The sequence below is a fragment of the Triturus cristatus genome, chromosome 8, assembly GCF_964204655.1.
Source record: "Triturus cristatus chromosome 8, aTriCri1.1, whole genome shotgun sequence".
NCBI lineage: Eukaryota > Metazoa > Chordata > Amphibia > Caudata > Salamandridae > Triturus > Triturus cristatus.
In genome coordinates, this window is record NC_140591.1 from 56,962,973 (window position 1) to 56,983,429 (window position 20,457).

Here is a 20,457-nt window from a genome sequence, read left to right on the forward strand (position 1 = left end):
GAGCGTTAGACTGAAGATCTAAAGATCCCGGGTTTCGGCACATTTTGAACTTCTGCTTTGCATGCCACAAAGACTATTTTGAGTCAACTCATATTGACTTTGTTTATAATGATCAAAACCTTTTATCAAGATAATCAACAATACAATTAATTCAACATATTATTTACTTTCTGTCTTTCTTTCAAACTTGCTTCCACCTCTCTTGTATTCAACTTTGCCTCCTTTATTTCCCAATTCTTCCTTTAATTGAAAGTAAAGCTTTGCCTGCATCAGCCTCCAGTTCCCCTTATACAAAACTGTTAGTAGTCAGATGACCTAGCTTGCCGACCCTCCCCATATAGGTCTGTGTTTCTGAGTATAAGTCCATTCATAGTTTACAAACATCATCTAACTAACTTGGCTCCTAAAAAGGAAATTCACCCATCAGACCAATTTAGCTACTGAATAATACTGGACAATTTAACACATAACTGCACATGCAGATAGAGTGACCAGGTTCTGCATTTATCTTTAACAATTATAAAAATACAACAGAAAGCCGAAATTGCCAGCTGTATGAAATAGCTCAGTTGGGAGAACAGTAGACTGAAGATCTAAAGGTCCCTGGTTCAATCCCGGGTTTAGGCTCATTTTGAACTTCTGCTTTGCATGCCACAAATGCTATTTGGAGTCAACTCATATTGACGTTGTTTATAATGATCGAAACCTTTTATCAAGCTGATCGATAAGACAACCATTTCAACATATTTTTTACATTCTGTCTTTCTGTCAAACTTGCTTCCACCTCTCTTGTGTGGAAATATGGATTTTTCTGGTCAGTTATGTCCCCTATCTTGGACCCCAACGGTTCTATGTGCATGTCACAAGTACATGTATGTTCCCTCCAGTTCCAGTTATGAAGACGCAAATACATGTGCGTCCACCGTCAACATGTCCTCTGTCAGATCCGCCATGAATAGACCGGATATTCCATTCCTAAGTACGAAAGGCCACCGGCTTTATATGGTTCACTTATGCCATTTTACAGTCCAGGCAAGTAGGCCCAGATTCTGTCATCAAACTCTTCTTGCTTTCTGCCTCTGAAAAACTCCAGTTCGAGCCTGCATCTGTGACCATGAACTTTGTCTCATTCTCTGCGCGGCTCACGAAGCCTGACATCAGCCTATTCTCTGCCAAGAATTGTATTTCACCTTCGAATTATCTGCTTTCCCCTCAGCCGATGCATTCCTGCCTAGTAGTTTAAGTAAACATTCTCCCAGTTACCAAGCAAAGGCCCGGCTTCTCTGTCCTCATGCAAGTAATTCATAGTCCTGTTACCATGGAATATTTCTACCCCCTCGCATTTAGTGTAGACACTTAGACGCTTGTACACGCACACACAGTCAGTATAGAACAGATTCTGTCCGAGAGTCCTTCTTTTATGGATAACATAGTTCTTTAAACATAGGATGTTAGATATGATTTGGGACTAGGTTGACTTGACCCCCCAGACTTCTTGTCTCCACATGTAGAGCTAAATGTCAAGTCCCCTTCACCCCCTAGTTACACGTCAATTACACGTCATGCTGCTGCGCGCGCATCTATGCCAAGTATTATCTTATAGATCCACCTATAGGTGACATCATAACCAATTATGTTCCTTTTTACTCCTTGTTCCACCCATTTTCGGTTACGCAGACAACTCGTCATTTTCCTTATCAATTGTTACGCCTATTGCATTCGCTTCATTGTAATGTATGTACTATAAAAGTCATTTCATGTCAATAATGTATGTACTTCACTTCCTGAACCCCCGTGGTGATGGAACTTGGAGCATCCGATTATAATCGATTATTGGAATAAAGCCCATTCCGAACCTCTAATACCACGGATTCTGCCTCTCATTTTACTGAGCTATTTTATTATGTTTCTGTATCAAATTCAGTCCTGGTAAAGGAAAATTATTTACCACAAGAATGGCGCCCGAATAGGGACACTTTCTCATCTCACGCGCCGGCGGTGAGTTGCAGGCCCGGTCTCCTGCCACAGCTGGACGGACAATAACGCGTACCAGCAGGATTTCCTGTATCTCCCTCCGGTCAAGCGGGGGCGACTGAGACTGCGATCAACACCCAGACGAGGCGGTGAGAAGTGCGAAGTATCCCGACCAGAGCCTAGCTGAGAGAGCAAGATCCGAGGTATACAGAGACCCACCAGTTCGAAGTCAAGTCCAGTGTCCGACGAGTCGAGTCGAGTCCAGTCCGGTTCAAGTTCAAGTTACCGAGGCCTTCCGTTTCCGAAGCTACCCGGTGAGTACCATTGCTGGGGAGGCATTTCTGACGTGCACATAGGTTGTGCCGGTCAAGACGGGTTTGGGTACACAAATCCGGTCTGCACTGTTTTAGCAGTGTATCTGTACTGTTTAGCAGTATATCAAGTATTCCGAAGTATCTAGTTATTGTCAAGAACTAAGCTTGGTGATTAGTTATGCAGACGATCATCATTGTTGTTTCAGTTAAAGGTTTAATGTTTAATGTTTAATGTGTTTAAAAAAACGTCCTGCATATTGTGGTATGAATGATTGTTCATTATCGTGTTTATTGTATTAAGTCTGTTCAAATTCAAGTATCAGGTCAGTTGGTCAAAATCAAGTATAAGGTCAGTTCTCAATATGCCGCTCTTTTCGAAATTAAGACAGATCACTACTAGAAAAGGGGTTCTCGAAGAAGCCGTTCCTATTCCTCCTAGGGACACTCCAGGGCACTTTATGTATCACAAACATGGCTTAGACGCTATATTATTTCTTGATTTATGGGTAGACTACACCAAGGGATTACCAGAAAGTCAGAGGTGGCCCACAGCGGGAACCTGGGATGCAGAGTGCATCATGAAAGTTGAGGAAGAGTTATGGAAAAGGAAGGTCAGACAGTCACAGAAAGACGCCGTTGAGTTATGGCGTAAAGAATCTCATAGACGCACAGAAAAAGCACGTAGACAGGAAGAAAAGAATAAAGAAAGTTCAAATAAAGTTCGAGAGAATCTATTAATTGAGGAAGGTATCCGAGTGAAATCAGAACAAGTAGATAGGCAAAGAAATGCCCTTATGAATGGTATGTATCCCCTTCTAGCCGAAGGATTACCTAAGGCTACTCCAGAAATACCGAAAGACTTGCCACCCCATTGTTCCCAATAAAGGTACATCCTAAGGGGCATCCTAGAACCGCAGAAGATGTTTTTCTTTCCTCATATTTAGATGACGCAGCTCCCGAGAATGCAAATTCCGCCCCACATAGACCGCATATCAGGGAGGTTCAACGCCAAGATCCAGTGCCCGTATCCCTACAGCAACAAATCGAGTCACAAGTTCCGGCAAGCACATCTGTTTCTGCATCCGCTCCTACAGCTACTTCTATAGCTGTGTCCACACCTGTAGTTGCTGTGTCACGTTCGACGAATCCTTTCACGCCCGACACCCCAGATGGGGCTACGGGAGGTGCTAGCAACATTTTTTCTACGCCACCCAGAATAAATAAACTTACTTTTCAAGAGTCAGCACATCCACGTACACCGAAACTCATAAGTGCCCGTACGCTGAAGGAACTTCTTATAGATTGCAGATATGACCCTGTGCCCGGTAAAGAGGACGAAATGACCCTGGCATCATTGCGTATCAGACGAGCCGCAGTGTATTTAGGAAAGTTACCAGGAATGACTGAGCATCTAGATAAAATATATCATTTTGTCCAAACAGGGCGAGATCCAGAATGTATTAACAGAGCTATGGAATACCAGAAAGTAGAGATACAGGGGGAACTGTTACGTTTCCTCATAAACTGTGTGATCAGAAATCAAGACCGACCGGGGGTAGACCCGGAAGCAATGAAAATTCTTACAAGATGGAGCCAGAATATATCAGAAGGGAGACATGATAAACAGAATTGTATAATAGCCATGTGCCGAAAGATCCGTAAAGAAATAGAACGCCTACACGAAGAGAGATTAGAGGTAGACGAGTTCGAACAAAGCGAGGAAGAAGGGTCAGGACTGCCCACAGGACAGTCGGACACCATAGCCTATGTAGGTAGAGGAAGATCTTGTAATAATAATAGATGTCTTACTGACTCGATACGTCCGATATGTCCAGATAATAACAGGAATTTCCAAATACCTATAATTAATATAAGGTCTAACGAGCATTCGTTCCAAACCGCCGACAAACTACTCCAAGAACGAAGGGGTTATCATTTTCTCGATTCTATGGATGAACAAGATTTAGCCAGGGCAGCTGTCCATTGGGTGGACAGTCCCGAAAAATATAGTGATGATACAGTAGCACTCACATTTTTGAATCTCACCCCAGACGAACAGAGGTTAGCTGGGATTTATATGATTCAACAACTCATTATACTATATCGGAGTCAGCATTCGGACCCTGGTCCCTTACCTGACATACTGACTGAATTGCTTATGAATAAATGGAGAGGTGCAGGTACTAAATTAATTAAAGAAATTCTAGAATCAAGAAAGCAGTATATTCTTTTTGTATGCGCAGAGCATGTCTCATTGCCCGTCAAGGAAAGAACCACGTATCACATGGATAGACAGAATCCCTTACGAGAAGTGCACCCAATAAAAGGCGAGGACAACGAGTTCAAGCGCGTATTTGTATATACGCCCATATCGAAAATAGAATTGTTACAAATGAAGAAAGTGGTACCCAGTCATGACAAAGATCCAGCGGGTTTTCACCGAGAAATTAAAGACATGTTACTCATGGGAGAGTATATCTATCCCGACATTATGACAATATTAAAGGTATTGATGCCTGCTGGTATTTATGAGAAACTCAAGGAAAAAGAGTGGGAGGTAGGAGACCAAAAGATAGAATGGTCAGTGTTAGAAGCAGAAGAAAAAGCCCGAACTGCAGGAGCAGGACTTGGGGATAAAACTAAAGCACTGCCAGGTTTATTAGTACAGGTACTGCCACGTTTATTAACTACGAAAAAGGAAGATTGGGGTACAATTTCAGCCTGTAAACAGAAGCAAGATGAAGACACTAGTGATTACTATGCCCGATTTGAAAAATGTTTTGGTATAAATAGTGGCATAAAAGCAAGTAGCGAATCATACCCACATCTGTTTGTAACAAAATTAGTAGAAAATGCCCTGCCACCAGTAAAGAATAGAGTATTAAAATTCGAGAGTACCTGGCAAGGTAACACTCCATCACAAATGTTACAAATGTTACAGTACCATCACAATAGAATTAGAGAGGAACAAGAACATGAACACAGACGCATGAAAGACACAAAAATGAAAATGCTAGTTTCCCAGACAGTTCCAGCTGAAGGACATAAAAAGGGTATGACACATTCCGATTCAGCAGGACCTGTAAAAGGGACATGCAATTATTGTAAAAAGCCAGGTCATTACGTACACGATTGTCCAGTTTTGAAACATAATATCAGCATAGGTAAAACACAAGAAAGATCACGGCCATTTAGACAAGATCAGAATGAACAAGGAGCTCTGCAGCATGCCCAGGCCATGCCAGCCGCACAACAGCCAATACAGTTTGTGCCAGCTGCACCACCGTTGCCTGTTGCTGCCACACAGACAACAACACGACAAATGTATCAGACCGCACAGTATGAATATCCTGAGTATCAGCGTTACGCATGAACTAGCCTAGAGAGGGAAGTTGACTTACCCCTTATTGAAATCCCAGTAGACCAAGAAGGACCTTATGTACATAGTGAATTATTAGGCCAAGATAGAAAATTTCTACTCGATACAGGGGCAAGTCGAACGACCATAAAACGTAGTGAAGTTCCAGGGGCACCCCTCTCAGGCTCACAGAATATTTCCCTTGGTTTTTCAGGAAAACCTATTGTTAATGAAGTATCACAGCCACTTCCACTTACGATAGGACCTCTGACCCGAACTACAGATTTATTGCTTACTAAATCATGTCCAGAAAACTTGCTAGGAATAAAAACATTAAAAGCTCTAGGAGCCATAATATGTTGTTCTCCGGAAGGAGTAAGGTTGTTTTTACGAGATTTTAAAGGTCACTATGTGTCTAGAGACATGGATCCCCGACTGCAAACTTTACCTACACGTCTATGGGCACAAGGCCCTACTGATGTTGGTTGCATGAATATTACACCATATAGAGTCACGTTAAGGGCAGGAGTGGTGCTACCACGAATGCGACAATACAAGTTACCACCAGATGCTGTAGTGGCTTTACTACAAATCATTGACGAGCTCATTGCCCAAGGAGTAGTCGTGGAAACGGACTCCAATGTATGTAATTCACCGATAATCCCGATTCTTAAACGAACAGATCCTAAGGCCCCGCCAGTATATCGATTGGTTATCGATCTGCGCGAGTTAAACAAATGCATTGTGCCACAATTCCCTGTGGTCCCAGATATCTCGTCACTACTGACAGCCATTGATTCCGAAGCAACATTCTTTACTGTAATTGATCTCAAGAATGCTTTTTTCAGCGTCCCAATAGATCCGGAAAGCCAATATTTGTTCGGATTTAGTTTAAATGGGCGTAGCTTTAAATTCTCACGCGCACCTCAAGGATTTACAGAAAGCCCCAGCATCTATAGCCAAGCACTGAAACGAGAACTAGATAGTATCCACATGCCAGTTAACACTGCTCTGCTCCAATATGTCGATGATTTGCTGATCACCGCAAGAAGCGAACCAGAATGTGTAAAAGCATCACTGACAGTTTTAAAATTTCTAGCCGAAAAGGGGCACAAGGTGTCCCCTTCTAAGCTGCAATTCTGTGTCCAGCGAGTTGTTTATCTTGGACACTCGCTGTCCAAGGAGGGAAGACAGCTTACACCCGACCGCATTCAGTTAATAGCTAACATGCCAATGCCCAAGACACAAAAGGAAGTACGGGCTTTCATAGGCCTCACTTCATACTGTAGACAGTGGATCCCTCAGTATGCATTTCTAGCAAAACCACTCATTCAGTTGACAACACAGGAGGCAGCCACATCGACTGTTCTCCCTTGGACTCAGGAACATACACAAGCTTTTGAAAGCCTAAAGAAAGCTTTATGTCAAGCACCTGTTTTAGCAACACCATGTTACAGAAAACAGTTTACACTTTTTGTTACAGAACGCGAAGGTACTGCCTTGTCAGTACTCACACAGGAACAAGCAGGAGCACACAAACCATGTGCTTATTTTTCTAGTACATTAGATCCCGTAGCTCAGGCTTTGCCAGCATGCCTGAAATCAGTAGCAGCGACAGCTTTAGCAATCAGACAAAGCGATGCCATAGTGTTAGGACATCCATTGACAGTTCAAGTACCGCACGCAGTAGAGGTTCTTGTAAATAGAACGCAAACACAACACTTGACTATAGCGCGACTTACAGGGTATGAACTTACATTGTTTCAGCCACATATAGAAATCAGACGCTGTAACACATTGAATCCTGCCACACTTTTGCCAGTAACCGGAACAGACCCACTAGCTCATGACTGTATTGAAGTTATTACTATAACGACAAAACCCAGACAAGACTTGACAGATGTCCCATTGTCAGATCCAGACCTGACGTTGTATGTAGATGGTTCATGTATGAGAACAAGTACAGGAGAGTTAGTGGCCGCTTACGCAGTCACAACAGATACTGAAGTCATTGAAACTAATCGTATAAATACTTTGTCAGCTCAAGCCGCAGAGCTCATCGCTCTGACACAAGCCTGTATTCAAGCCACGAATAAAAAAGTCAACATATACACTGATTCACGTTATGCATTCGGAGTTGTACATGACTTCGGCGTGCTGTGGCGAGAGAGAGGTTATTTAACTTCCCACGGTGCCCACATTCAGCACGGACCCCTCATTCATGCCTTATTAGATGCAATACATCTACCCACTGCAATATCAATTATGAAATGTAAGGCTCATACGAAGGTTACTGATATCATTTCCCAAGGCAACGATCTAGCCGACAGAACAGCTAAACAGACTGCTCAAACTCAAACCCCCGACATGACAAAGACAACAGTCCCGACACCGACACAGTGTATGACAGTTAAAGATCCTACTCTTGACGTAATTGACATACAGATACATGCTACACAAGACGAAATAAAGAAATGGACTGAATTAGGAGGGATCCAAACGGACCAAGGATGGATGATGAAGGAAAAGTCTGTATGGTTCCTTCCTGATTCAATGGTCCAAGTTATAATTAACACTACACATAGTCCAGCACATCTCGGAGAAAAAGCTATGCTAGACAGCATTCAACACATTTGGTTCAATAAACATTTACGAGCAGCCGCAAAGCAAAAAGTCCGTACCTGTATGATCTGTTGTCAGTTTAACCCAGGAAAAAGCGTTCCCGTAGAACAGGGTGGATTTCATCCTCCTGATCACCCTTTTGAAGTGCTCCAGATGGATTATATCCAGATGGAACGATGTCGAGGATTCAAATATGTTCTCGTAGTCGTCTGCGCTCTGTCCCGTTGGACGGAGGCATACCCGGTTTCAGATTACACTGCCCCGACTACTGCCAAACAGTTGGTTCGAGAATTCTTCCCACGATACGGTTTACCACGTGTTGTCTACTCAGATAACGGCCAGCCGTTCTCATCCGAATTAATGAAACATGTTTCACTTCTGTTAGGATATCAGTGGAAATTCCACTGTGTCCGACACCCCGAGGCAGCAGGTCTCGTAGAAAGACATAACCAGATACTGAAAATCAGATTGTCCAAAATATGCAGAGAGAAAGGTGTCGACTGGGTAGTAGCATTACCAGTTGCACTCTTTTACATGAGAATGGTAGCACACTCTCGAACAGGGCTATCCCCGTATGAGGTGATCTTCGGCAGACCACCAAATATGTGGGGGACGCCCATACCACGCAAAATAACTGATGTTGACTGTAATATGCTGACAGATTACTTGGCTTCCTTGATGTCTGCACTACAATCTTGTCGTTCACAGGTAGCTGCAGCCTTTCCCGACAACACTGAGGTGAAACCCCATGACGTAGTTCCGGGTGATATTGTATTTGTGAGAAATTTCGACTGAAAGACTCAGCTGGAGCCCAGGTGGAAGACACCCAAGTTGGTTCTGCTAACCACAAGGACAGCCGTGAAGATCGAGGGCCGCAAGGGCTGGATTCATTCAAGTCATATCAAGAAATTTCATGGACAATACTCGGATATAGACATTGTGCCCTGCACTCCCTCACAGACTGATTCAAAACTTCCTTTGGTTGAAAAAACTGAAAATGAACTCTATAAAGCTAAATTGAGGCCTAGAACGTCAGACGGTTTGATTGTTTAAGTCCTCTCCTAGGTGAAGCGGTTGAATCTGTCTCTGACATGTATCCTCTAGACCTGAATCATGGACAGTCGCGAAAAATGATGAAACGACAGGCGTATTGTAAATCACTGCGTAGCCATTGCATAGTGACATTAATAATCTTGTTTTTCTTGAGTCTTTTAATAATTACTGCAAGCATATTGTTGCACATATATTACCCTATTTCTAGACATGTTTATAATGTTACTGCTGAACATTCTTTTAGTGACTTACCTCCGCATGAATTGTCTTATAGACTTGCGCTGCGCAATAACACTTTCATTAGTATGTTACATCATTCCCATCAGACTAGTAATGCCACTAATTGTTGGGTGTGTGGTCGGCTCCCTCCCTATCAGAATTATGAAGGAGTCCTGCCATTCTTTCCACACCCATTTACACATAACGGCTCCTGTGGAGCATGGTTTAGTTTAATAAATTCCATAGACTCAGACACAGCTGTTTACCAAGATCAATGGGTATGGGGAAATCTGAACCTAGTTTTACTCAAGGTCTGCTACCCTGACAAGGAGGGTCGCCCCAAAAGAACAGGAACTAATCTAGAAAATGAAGTATATGGATTAGGTAATTTTACACCTAATCCCATGATTTTAAATGTCATATCCGAAGTTGAACTAGTCTTACCCACCATGTCAGTATTCCCAGCAAAAGGGGAATTATGTGTAAGAAAGGTTGGTTCCATACATATGGGCCATAGTAAATGCACTACTATAGTAGAATTCAGTGATCAAGGCAAATCTTCATTTAGAGCTTACCACCACTCCTACTTTATATGTGGTCAGACTGCATATATGCGTCTGCCTCTAGACTGGGACGGTACCTGCTACATTGCATTCCTTTTGCCACCTGTTTTTCTAGCTCCTCCGGATTATTACAGAAATATTCATTTAGTACACAACAGAGAGCGGAGAGATCTCCCAATTGTCGATTATACTGAAACAGCATGGGAGAAATACACAGATTTCAATAAAGGCATCTTTCCCTATATAGGTACTGTTACTAATAGTAAACTGATACGTAGATTAACTAGAACCCTTGAAGCAGTAGTGAATGAAACTATTTCCGCCCTAGGCAATTTAACAGAAGAGCAGTCTGCTATGCGGATTGTTGTGCTTCAAAATCGTCTTGTCCTTGACGTCATCCTGGCTGATAGGGGCGGAGCTTGTAGGGTCATCGGATCAAGCTGCTGCGTATTCATACCAGAAAATTCGCCATCTGTATATAAAGCCATAACTCGCCTTCATAAGATTGTAAACCAGATACACCAGAACCCAGGCACTTGGACTTGGTCCAGTTGGTTTTGGAGTGTGATATCAGCCTGGGGATGGAGAGTTCTATCCTTCCTAGGTATTGGCCTTCTCATACTATTCAGTTGCTGTCTATGTCTACAATGTGGACCAGCGATCTGTGGTCTGTGTGCCACATCATGTATTCCACCACCAAGATTCCATTCGTCACGGAAGAAGAAAGAAGAACAAATGATGTTATATTAACAGATCAATGGATTGATGAAGATTGATATCTCTTAACGGGCAAGTAGGGGACAAGGAGGGAATGTGGAAATATGGATTTTTCTGGTCAGTTATGTCCCCTATCTTGGACCCCAACGGTTCCAGTTATGAAGACGCAAATACATGTGCGTCCACCGTCAACATGTCCTCTGTCAGATCCGCCATGAATAGGCCGGATATTCCATTCCTAAGTACGAAAGGCCACCGGCTTTATATGGTTCACTTATGCCATTTTACAGTCCAGGCAAGTAGGCCCAGATTCTGTCATCAAACTCTTCTTGCTTTCTGCCTCTGAAAAACTCCAGTTCGAGCCTGCATCTGTGACCATGAACTTTGTCTCATTCTCTGCGCGGCTCACGAAGCCTGACATCAGCCTATTCTCTGCCAAGAACTGTATTTCACCTTCGAATTATCTGCTTTCCCCTCAGCCGATGCATTCCTGCCTAGTAGTTTAAGTAAACATTCTCCCAGTTACCAAGCAAAGGCCCGGCTTCTCTGTCCTCATGCAAGTAATTCATAGTCCTGTTACCATGGAATATTTCTACCCCCTCGCATTTAGTGTAGACACTTAGACGCTTGTACACGCACACACAGTCAGTATAGAACAGATTCTGTCCGAGAGTCCTTCTTTTATGGATAACATAGTTCTTTAAACATAGGATGTTAGATATGATTTGGGACTAGGTTGACTTGACCCCCCAGACTTCTTGTCTCCACATGTAGAGCTAAATGTCAAGTCCCCTTCACCCCCTAGTTACACGTCAATTACACGTCATGCTGCTGCGCGCGCATCTATGCCAAGTATTATCTTATAGATCCACCTATAGGTGACATCATAACCAATTATGTTCCTTTTTACTCCTTGTTCCACCCATTTTCGGTTACGCAGACAACTCATCATTTTCCTTATCAATTGTTACGCCTATTGCATTCGCTTCATTGTAATGTATGTACTATAAAAGTCATTTCATGTCAATAATGTATGTACTTCACTTCCTGAACCCCCGTGGTGATGGAACTTGGAGCATCCGATTATAATCGATTATTGGAATAAAGCCCATTCCGAACCTCTAATACCACGGATTCTGCCTCTCATTTTACTGAGCTATTTTAATATGTTTCTGTATCAAATTCAGGCCTGGTAAAGGAAAATTATTTACCACACTTGTATTCAACTTTACCTGCTTTATTTGCCAATTCTTCCTTTAATTGAAAGTAAAGCTTTGCCTGCATCAGCCTCGAGTTCCCCTTATACAAAACTGTTAGTAGTCAGATGACCTAGTTTGCCTACCCTCGCCATATAGGTCTGTGTGTCTGAGTATAAGTCCATTCATAGTTCACAAACATCTTCTAACTAACTTGGCTCCTAAAAAGGAAATTCACCCATCAGACCAATTTAGCTGCTGAATAATATTGGACAATTTAACACATAACTGCACATGCAGATAGAATGACCAGGGTCTGCATTTATCTTTAACAATTATCAAAAATACAACAGAAAGCCAAAATGGCCAGCTGGATGAAATAGCTCAGTTGGGAGAGTGTTAGATTGAAAATCTAAAAGTCCCTTGTTCAATGCCGGGTTTCGGAAAAGTCTGAGAGGTTTCTTGCTTCTCACAAAATATTTCTTGGTATCAGCTCAAGTTTTTCTTTCTTTATTTATCAAAATATTTGATCAACTGATCGACAACATGATCAATTCAACATAGAATTGTCTTTCTGTCCTCCTTCTAAATTTGCTTCCACCTCTCTTGCATTCAGCTTCGACTACAAATGTTTCCTATTTCATGCTTTTTTGTAAAGTAAACTCTTGTCTGCATCAGCTTCCACTTCTCCTTGAACACAGATTTCAGTATTCAGATGACATAGCTTACCTACTCAGGCCAAATACCTCTGTGTAATATGGTGCTAGTCCATTCAGAGTAAAAAACAAAAGCTACCTAACCTGGATCCGAAAAATGCTATTTACCTATTGCACCCGTTAACTGATGAATGATACAGGACATCTTAAAACATAGCTCTAGCATGAGGTTGAGCATCTATTTTCTTGGGAAGTTTAAAAGAAAGGATGAAGACCCAAACCACCAGCAGGCCGAAATAGCTCAGTTGGGAGAGCGTTAGACTGAAGATCTAAAGGTCCCTGGTTCAATCCCAGGTTTCGGCACAATTTCAACTTCTGCTTTTCATGTCACAAAAGCTGTTTGGAGTTAAATCAACGCTCTTCTTTATCAAAACCTTTTATCAATCTGATCAACAACACAATCAATTCAACATATTATTTACTTTCTGTCTTCCTTTCAAACTTGCTTCCACCTCTCTTGTATTCAACTATGCCTCATTTATTTGCAACTTCTTGCTTTATTTTAAAGTAAAGCTTTGCCTGCATCAGCCTCCAATTCCCCTTATACAAAACTGTCAGTAGTCAGATGACATAGCTTGCACACCCTGGCCATATAGGTCTGTGTTTCAGAGTATAAGTCAATTCAGAGTTTAGAAAAAAAAATTCTACCTACCTTGTCCCCTAAAAAGGATATTCACTCATCAGACCAAGTTACCTGCTGAATGATACTGGACACTTTAACACATAACTATAAACGAAAATAGAATGACCAGGTTCTGTATGTATCGTCTACAATTATTAATAATACATCAGGAGGCCTCAGGGACTTGTTGGCTGAAATATCTCAGTTGGGAGATCGTTAGACTGAAGAGCTTAAGGTACCTGATTCAATCCTGACTTCCAGCACAGTGCGAGGGGATCCTACATTCTTGCAAAATATTTCTTGAAATCAGCTCTAGTTTTTTTTTCTTTATTTCTCAAAATATTTTATCAACTGATCAACAACATGATAACTTCAACAAAAAGTTGTCTTTCTGTCCTCCTTCTAAACTTGCTTCCACCTCTCTTGCCATCAGCTTTGATGACGAATTTATCCCATTTTATACTTTTTTCAAAGTAAACTCTTGTCTGCATCAGCTTTCACTTCACCTTGAACAAAGTTGTCAGTATTGAGATGACATAGCTTACCTACTCAGGCGACATACGTCTGTGTAATACAGTGCTGGTCCACTCAGAGTTTTAAAAGAAAAACGACCTAACATTTATCCCAAAAACGCTACTCACCCATTTCACCAGTTAGCTGCTGAACAATGCAGGACACATTAAAACACAGCTCTAACCTCAGATTGAAAATCCAGGTTCTGCATCTCTGTTCTGGGATTGTTCAAAAAAAGAGGCTGAATACTATAGCAGCTGGCAGGCCGAAATAGCTCAGTTGGGAGAGCGTTAGACTGAAGATCTAAAGATCCCGGGTTTCGGCACATTTTGAACTTCTGCTTTGCATGCCACAAAGACTATTTTGAGTCAACTCATATTGACTTTGTTTATAATGATCAAAACCTTTTATCAAGATAATCAACAATACAATTAATTCAACATATTATTTACTTTCTGTCTTTCTTTCAAACTTGCTTCCACCTCTCTTGTATTCAACTTTGCCTCCTTTATTTCCCAATTCTTCCTTTAATTGAAAGTAAAGCTTTGCCTGCATCAGCCTCCAGTTCCCCTTATACAAAACTGTTAGTAGTCAGATGACCTAGCTTGCCGACCCTCCCCATATAGGTCTGTGTTTCTGAGTATAAGTCCATTCATAGTTTACAAACATCATCTAACTAACTTTGCTCCTAAAAAGGAAATTCACCCATCAGACCAATTTAGCTACTGAATAATACTGGACAATTTAACACATATCTGCACATGCAGATAGAGTGACCAGGTTCTGCATTTATCTTTAACAATTATAAAAAATACAACAGAATGCCGAAATTGCCAGCTGTATGAAATAGCTCAGTTGGGAGAACAGTAGACTGAAGATCTAAAGGTCCCTGGTTCAATCCCGGGTTTAGGCTCATTTTGAACTTCTGCTTTGCATGCCACAAATGCTATTTGGAGTCAACTCATATTGACGTTGTTTATAATGATCGAAACCTTTTATCAAGCTGATCGATAAGACAACCATTTCAACATATTTTTTACATTCTGTCTTTCTGTCAAACTTGCTTCCACCTCTCTTGTATTCAACTTTACCTGCTTTATTTGCCAATTCTTCCTTTAATTGAAAGTAAAGCTTTGCCTGCATCAGCCTCGAGTTCCCCTTATACAAAACTGTTAGTAGTCAGATGACCTAGTTTGCCTACCCTCGCCATATAGGTCTGTGTGTCTGAGTATAAGTCCATTCATAGTTTACAAACATCTTGTAACTAACTTGGCTCCTAAAAAGGAAATTCACCCATCAGACCAATTTAGCTGCTGAATAATATTGGACAATTTAACACATAACTGCACATGCAGATAGAATGACCAGGGTCTGCATTTATCTTTAACAATTATCAAAAATACAACAGAAAGCCAAAATGGCCAGCTGGATGAAATAGCTCAGTTGGGAGAGTGTTAGATTGAAAATCTAAAAGTCCCTTGTTCAATGCTGGGTTTCGGAAAAGTCTGAGAGGTTTCTTGCTTCTCACAAAATATTTCTTGGTATCAGCTCAAGTTTTTCTTTCTTTATTTATCAAAATATTTGATCAACTGATCGACAACATGATCAATTCAACATAGAATTATCTTTCTGTCCTCCTTCTAAATTTGCTTCCACCTCTCTTGCATTCAGCTTCGACTACAAATGTTTCCTATTTCATGCTTTATTGTAAAGTAAACTCTTGTCTGCATCAGCTTCCACTTCTCCTTGAACACAGATTTCAGTATTCAGATGACATAGCTTACCTACTCAGGCCAAATACCTCTGTGTAATATGGTGCTAGTCCATTCAGAGTAAAAAACAAAAGCTACCTAACCTGGATCCGAAAAATGCTATTTACCTATTGCACCCGTTAACTGATGAATGATACAGGACATCTTAAAACATAGCTCTAGCATGAGGTTGAGCATCTATTTTCTTGGAAAGTTTAAAAGAAAAGATGAAGACCCAAACTACCAGCAGGCCGAAATAGCTCGGTTGGGAGAGCGTTAGACTGAAGATCCAAAAGTCCCTGGTTCAATCCCAGGTTTCGGCACAATTTCAACTTCTGCTTTTCATGTCACAAAAGCTGTTTGGAGTTAAATCAACGCTCTTCTTTATCAAAACCTTTTATCAATCTGATCAACAACACAATCAATTCAACATATTATTTACTTTCTGTCTTCCTTTCAAACTTGCTTCCACCTCTCTTGTATTCAACTATGCCTCATTTATTTGCAACTTCTTGCTTTATTTTAAAGTAAAGCTTTGCCTGCATCAGCCTCCAATTCCCCTTATACAAAACTGTCAGTAGTCAGATGACATAGCTTGCACACCCTGGCCATATAGGTCTGTGTTTCAGAGTATAAGTCAATTCAGAGTTTAGAAAAAAAAATTCTACCTACCTTGTCCCCTAAAAAGGATATTCACTCATCAGACCAAGTTACCTGCTGAATGATACTGGACACTTTAACACATAACTATAAACGAAAATAGAATGACCAGGTTCTGTATGTATCGTCTACAATTATTAATAATACATCAGGAGGCCTCAGGGACTTGTTGGCTGAAATATCTCAGTTGGGAGATCGTTAGACTGAAGAGCTTAAGGTACCTGATTCAATCCTGACTTCCAGCACAGTGCGAGGGGATCCTACATTCTTGCAAAATATTTCTTGAAATCAGCTCTAGTTTTTTTTTCTTTATTTCTCAAAATATTTTATCAACTGATCAACAACATGATAACTTCAACAAAAAGTTGTCTTTCTGTCCTCCTTCTAAACTTGCTTCCACCTCTCTTGCCATCAGCTTTGATGACGAATTTATCCCATTTTATACTTTTTTCAAAGTAAACTCTTGTCTGCATCAGCTTTCACTTCTCCTTGAACAAAGTTGTCAGTATTGAGATGACATAGCTTACCTACTCAGGCGACATACGTCTGTGTAATACAGTGCTGGTCCACTCAGAGTTTTAAAAGAAAAACGACCTAACATTTATCCCAAAAACGCTACTCACCCATTTCACCAGTTAGCTGCTGAACAATGCAGGACACATTAAAACACAGCTCTAACCTCAGATTGAAAATCCAGGTTCTGCATCTCTGTTCTGGGATTCTTCAAAAAAAGAGGCTGAATACTATAGCAGCTGGCAGGCCGAAATAGCTCAGTTGGGAGAGCGTTAGACTGAAGATCTAAAGATCCCGGGTTTCGGCACATTTTGAACTTCTGCTTTGCATGCCACAAAGACTATTTTGAGTCAACTCATATTGACTTTGTTTATAATGATCAAAACCTTTTATCAAGATAATCAACAATACAATTAATTCAACATATTATTTACTTTCTGTCTTTCTTTCAAACTTGCTTCCACCTCTCTTGTATTCAACTTTGCCTCCTTTATTTCCCAATTCTTCCTTTAATTGAAAGTAAAGCTTTGCCTGCATCAGCCTCCAGTTCCCCTTATACAAAACTGTTAGTAGTCAGATGACCTAGCTTGCCGACCCTCGCCATATAGGTCTGTGTTTCTGAGTATAAGTCCATTCATAGTTTACAAACATCATCTAACTAACTTGGCTCCTAAAAAGGAAATTCACCCATCAGACCAATTTAGCTACTGAATAATACTGGACAATTTAACACATAACTGCACATGCAGATAGAGTGACCAGGTTCTGCATTTATCTTTAACAATTATAAAAAATACAACAGAAAGCCGAAATTGCCAGCTGTATGAAATAGCTCAGTTGGGAGAGCAGTAGACTGAAGATCTAAAGGTCCCTGGTTCAATCCCGGGTTTAGGCTCATTTTGAACTTCTGCTTTGCATGCCACAAATGCTATTTGGAGTCAACTCATATTGACGTTGTTTATAATCATCGAAACCTTTTATCAAGCTGATCGATAAGACAACCATTTCAACATATTTTTTACATTCTGTATTTCTGTCAAACTTGCTTCCACCTCTCTTGTATTCAACTTTACCTGCTTTATTTGCCAATTCTTCCTTTAATTGAAAGTAAAGCTTTGCCTGCATCAGCCTCGAGTTCCCCTTATACAAAACTGTTAGTAGTCAGATGACCTAGTTTGCCTACCCTCGCCATATAGGTCTGTGTGTCTGAGTATAAGTCCATTCATAGTTTACAAACATCTTCTAACTAACTTGGCTCCTAAAAAGGAAATTCACCCATCAGACCAATTTAGCTGCTGAATAATATTGGACAATTTAACACATAACTGCACATGCAGATAGAATGACCAGGGTCTGCATTTATCTTTAACAATTATCAAAAATACAACAGAAAGCCAAAATGGCCAGCTGGATGAAATAGCTCAGTTGGGAGAGTGTTAGATTGAAAATCTAAAAGTCCCTTGTTCAATGCTGGGTTTCGGAAAAGTCTGAGAGGTTTCTTGCTTCTCACAAAATATTTCTTGGTATCAGCTCAAGTTTTTCTTTCTTTATTTATCAAAATATTTGATCAACTGATCGACAACATGATCAATTCAACATAGAATTATCTTTCTGTCCTCCTTCTAAATTTGCTTCCACCTCTCTTGCATTCAGCTTCGACTACAAATGTTTCCTATTTCATGCTTTTTTGTAAAGTAAACTCTTGTCTGCATCAGCTTCCACTTCTCCTTGAACACAGATTTCAGTATTCAGATGACATAGCTTACCTACTCAGGCCAAATACCTCTGTGTAATATGGTGCTAGTCCATTCAGAGTAAAAAACAAAAGCTACCTAACCTGGATCCGAAAAATGCTATTTACCTATTGCACCCGTTAACTGATGAATGATACAGGACATCTTAAAACATAGCTCTAGCATGAGGTTGAGCATCTATTTTCTTGGGAAGTTTAAAAGAAAGGATGAAGACCCAAACTACCAGCAGGCCGAAATAGCTCAGTTGGGAGAGCGTTAGACTGAAGATCTAAAAGTCCCTGGTTCAATCCCAGATTTCGGCACAATTTCAACTTCTGCTTTTCATGTCACAAAAGCTGTTTGGAGTTAAATCAACGCTCTTCTTTATCAAAACCTTTTATCAATCTGATCAACAACACAATCAATTCAACATATTATTTACTTTCTGTCTTCCTTTCAAACTTGCTTCCACCTCTCTTGTATTCAACTATGCCTCATTTATTTGCAACTTCTTGCTTTATTTTAAAGTAAAGCTTTGCCTGCATCAGCCTCCAATTCCCCTTATACAAAACTGTCAGTAGTCAGATGACATAGCTTGCACACCCTGGCCATATAGGTCTGTGTTTCAGAGTATAAGTCAATTCAGAGTTTAGAAAAAAAAATTCTACCTACCTTGTCCCCTAAAAAGGATATTCACTCATCAGACCAAGTTACCTGCTGAATGATACTGGACACTTTAACACATAACTATAAACGAAAATAGAATGACCAGGTTCTGTATGTATCGTATACAATTATTAATAATACATCAGGAGGCCTCAGGGACTTGTTGGCTGAAATATCTCAGTTGGGAGATCGTTAGACTGAAGAGCTTAAGGTACCTGATTCAATCCTGACTTTCAGCACAGTGCGAGGGGATCCTACATTCTTGCAAAATATTTCTTGAAATCAGCTCTAGTTTTTTTTTCTTTATTTCTCAAAATATTTTATCAACTGATCAACAACATGATAACTTCAACAAAAAGTTGTCTTTCTGTCCTCCTTCTAAACTTGCTTCCACCTCTCTTGCCATCAGCTTTGATGACGAATTTATCCCATTTTATACTTTTTTCAAAGTAAACTCTTGTCTGCATCAGCTTTCACTTCACCTTGAACAAAGTTGTCAGTATTGAGATGACATAGCTTACCTACTCAGGCGACATACGTCTGTGTAATACAGTGCTGGTCCACTCAGAGTTTTAAAAGAAAAACGACCTAACATTTATCCCAAAAACGCTACTCACCCATTTCACCAGTTAGCTGCTGAACAATGCAGGACACATTAAAACACAGCTCTAACCTCAGATTGAAAATCCAGGTTCTGCATCTCTCTTCTGGGATTGTTCAAAAAAAGAGGCTGAATACTATAGCTGCTGGCAGGCCGAAATAGCTCAGTTGGGAGAGCGTTAGACTGAAGATCTAAAGGTCCCTGGTTCGATCCCGGGTTTCGGTACATTTTGAACTTCTGCTTTGCATGCCACAAAGACTATTTTGAGTCAACTCATATTGACTTTGTTTATAATGATCAAAACCTTTTATCAAGATAATCGACAATACAATTAATTCAACATATTATTTACTTTCTGTCTTTCTTTCAAACTTGCTTCCACCTCTCTTGTATTCAACTTTGCCTCCTTTATTTCCCAATTCTTCCTTTAATTGAAAGTAAAGCTTTGCCTGCATCAGCCTCCAGTTCCCCTTATACAAAACTGTTAGTAGTCAGATGACCTAGCTTGCCGACCCTCGCCATATAGGTCTGTGTTTCTGAGTATAAGTCCATTCATAGTTTACAAACATCATCTAACTAACTTGGCTCCTAAAAAGGAAATTCACCCATCAGACCAATTTAGCTACTGAATAATACTGGACAATTTAACACATAACTGCACATGCA

General features: G+C 40.6%; 2 non-coding genes across 2 annotated transcripts; both read left to right on the forward strand.

Moving 5' to 3' along the window:
* Positions 1-12,962: 12,962 nt before the first annotated feature.
* On the forward strand, positions 12,963-13,035 carry TRNAF-GAA (transfer RNA phenylalanine (anticodon GAA)). Its single transcript has one exon. It is a non-coding gene; the product is annotated as a tRNA-Phe (tRNA).
* Positions 13,036-19,943: 6,908 nt separating this feature from the next.
* Positions 19,944-20,016, forward strand: TRNAF-GAA (transfer RNA phenylalanine (anticodon GAA)). The gene has a single exon. It is a non-coding gene; the product is annotated as a tRNA-Phe (tRNA).
* The last annotated feature ends 441 nt before the right edge of the window (positions 20,017-20,457 follow it).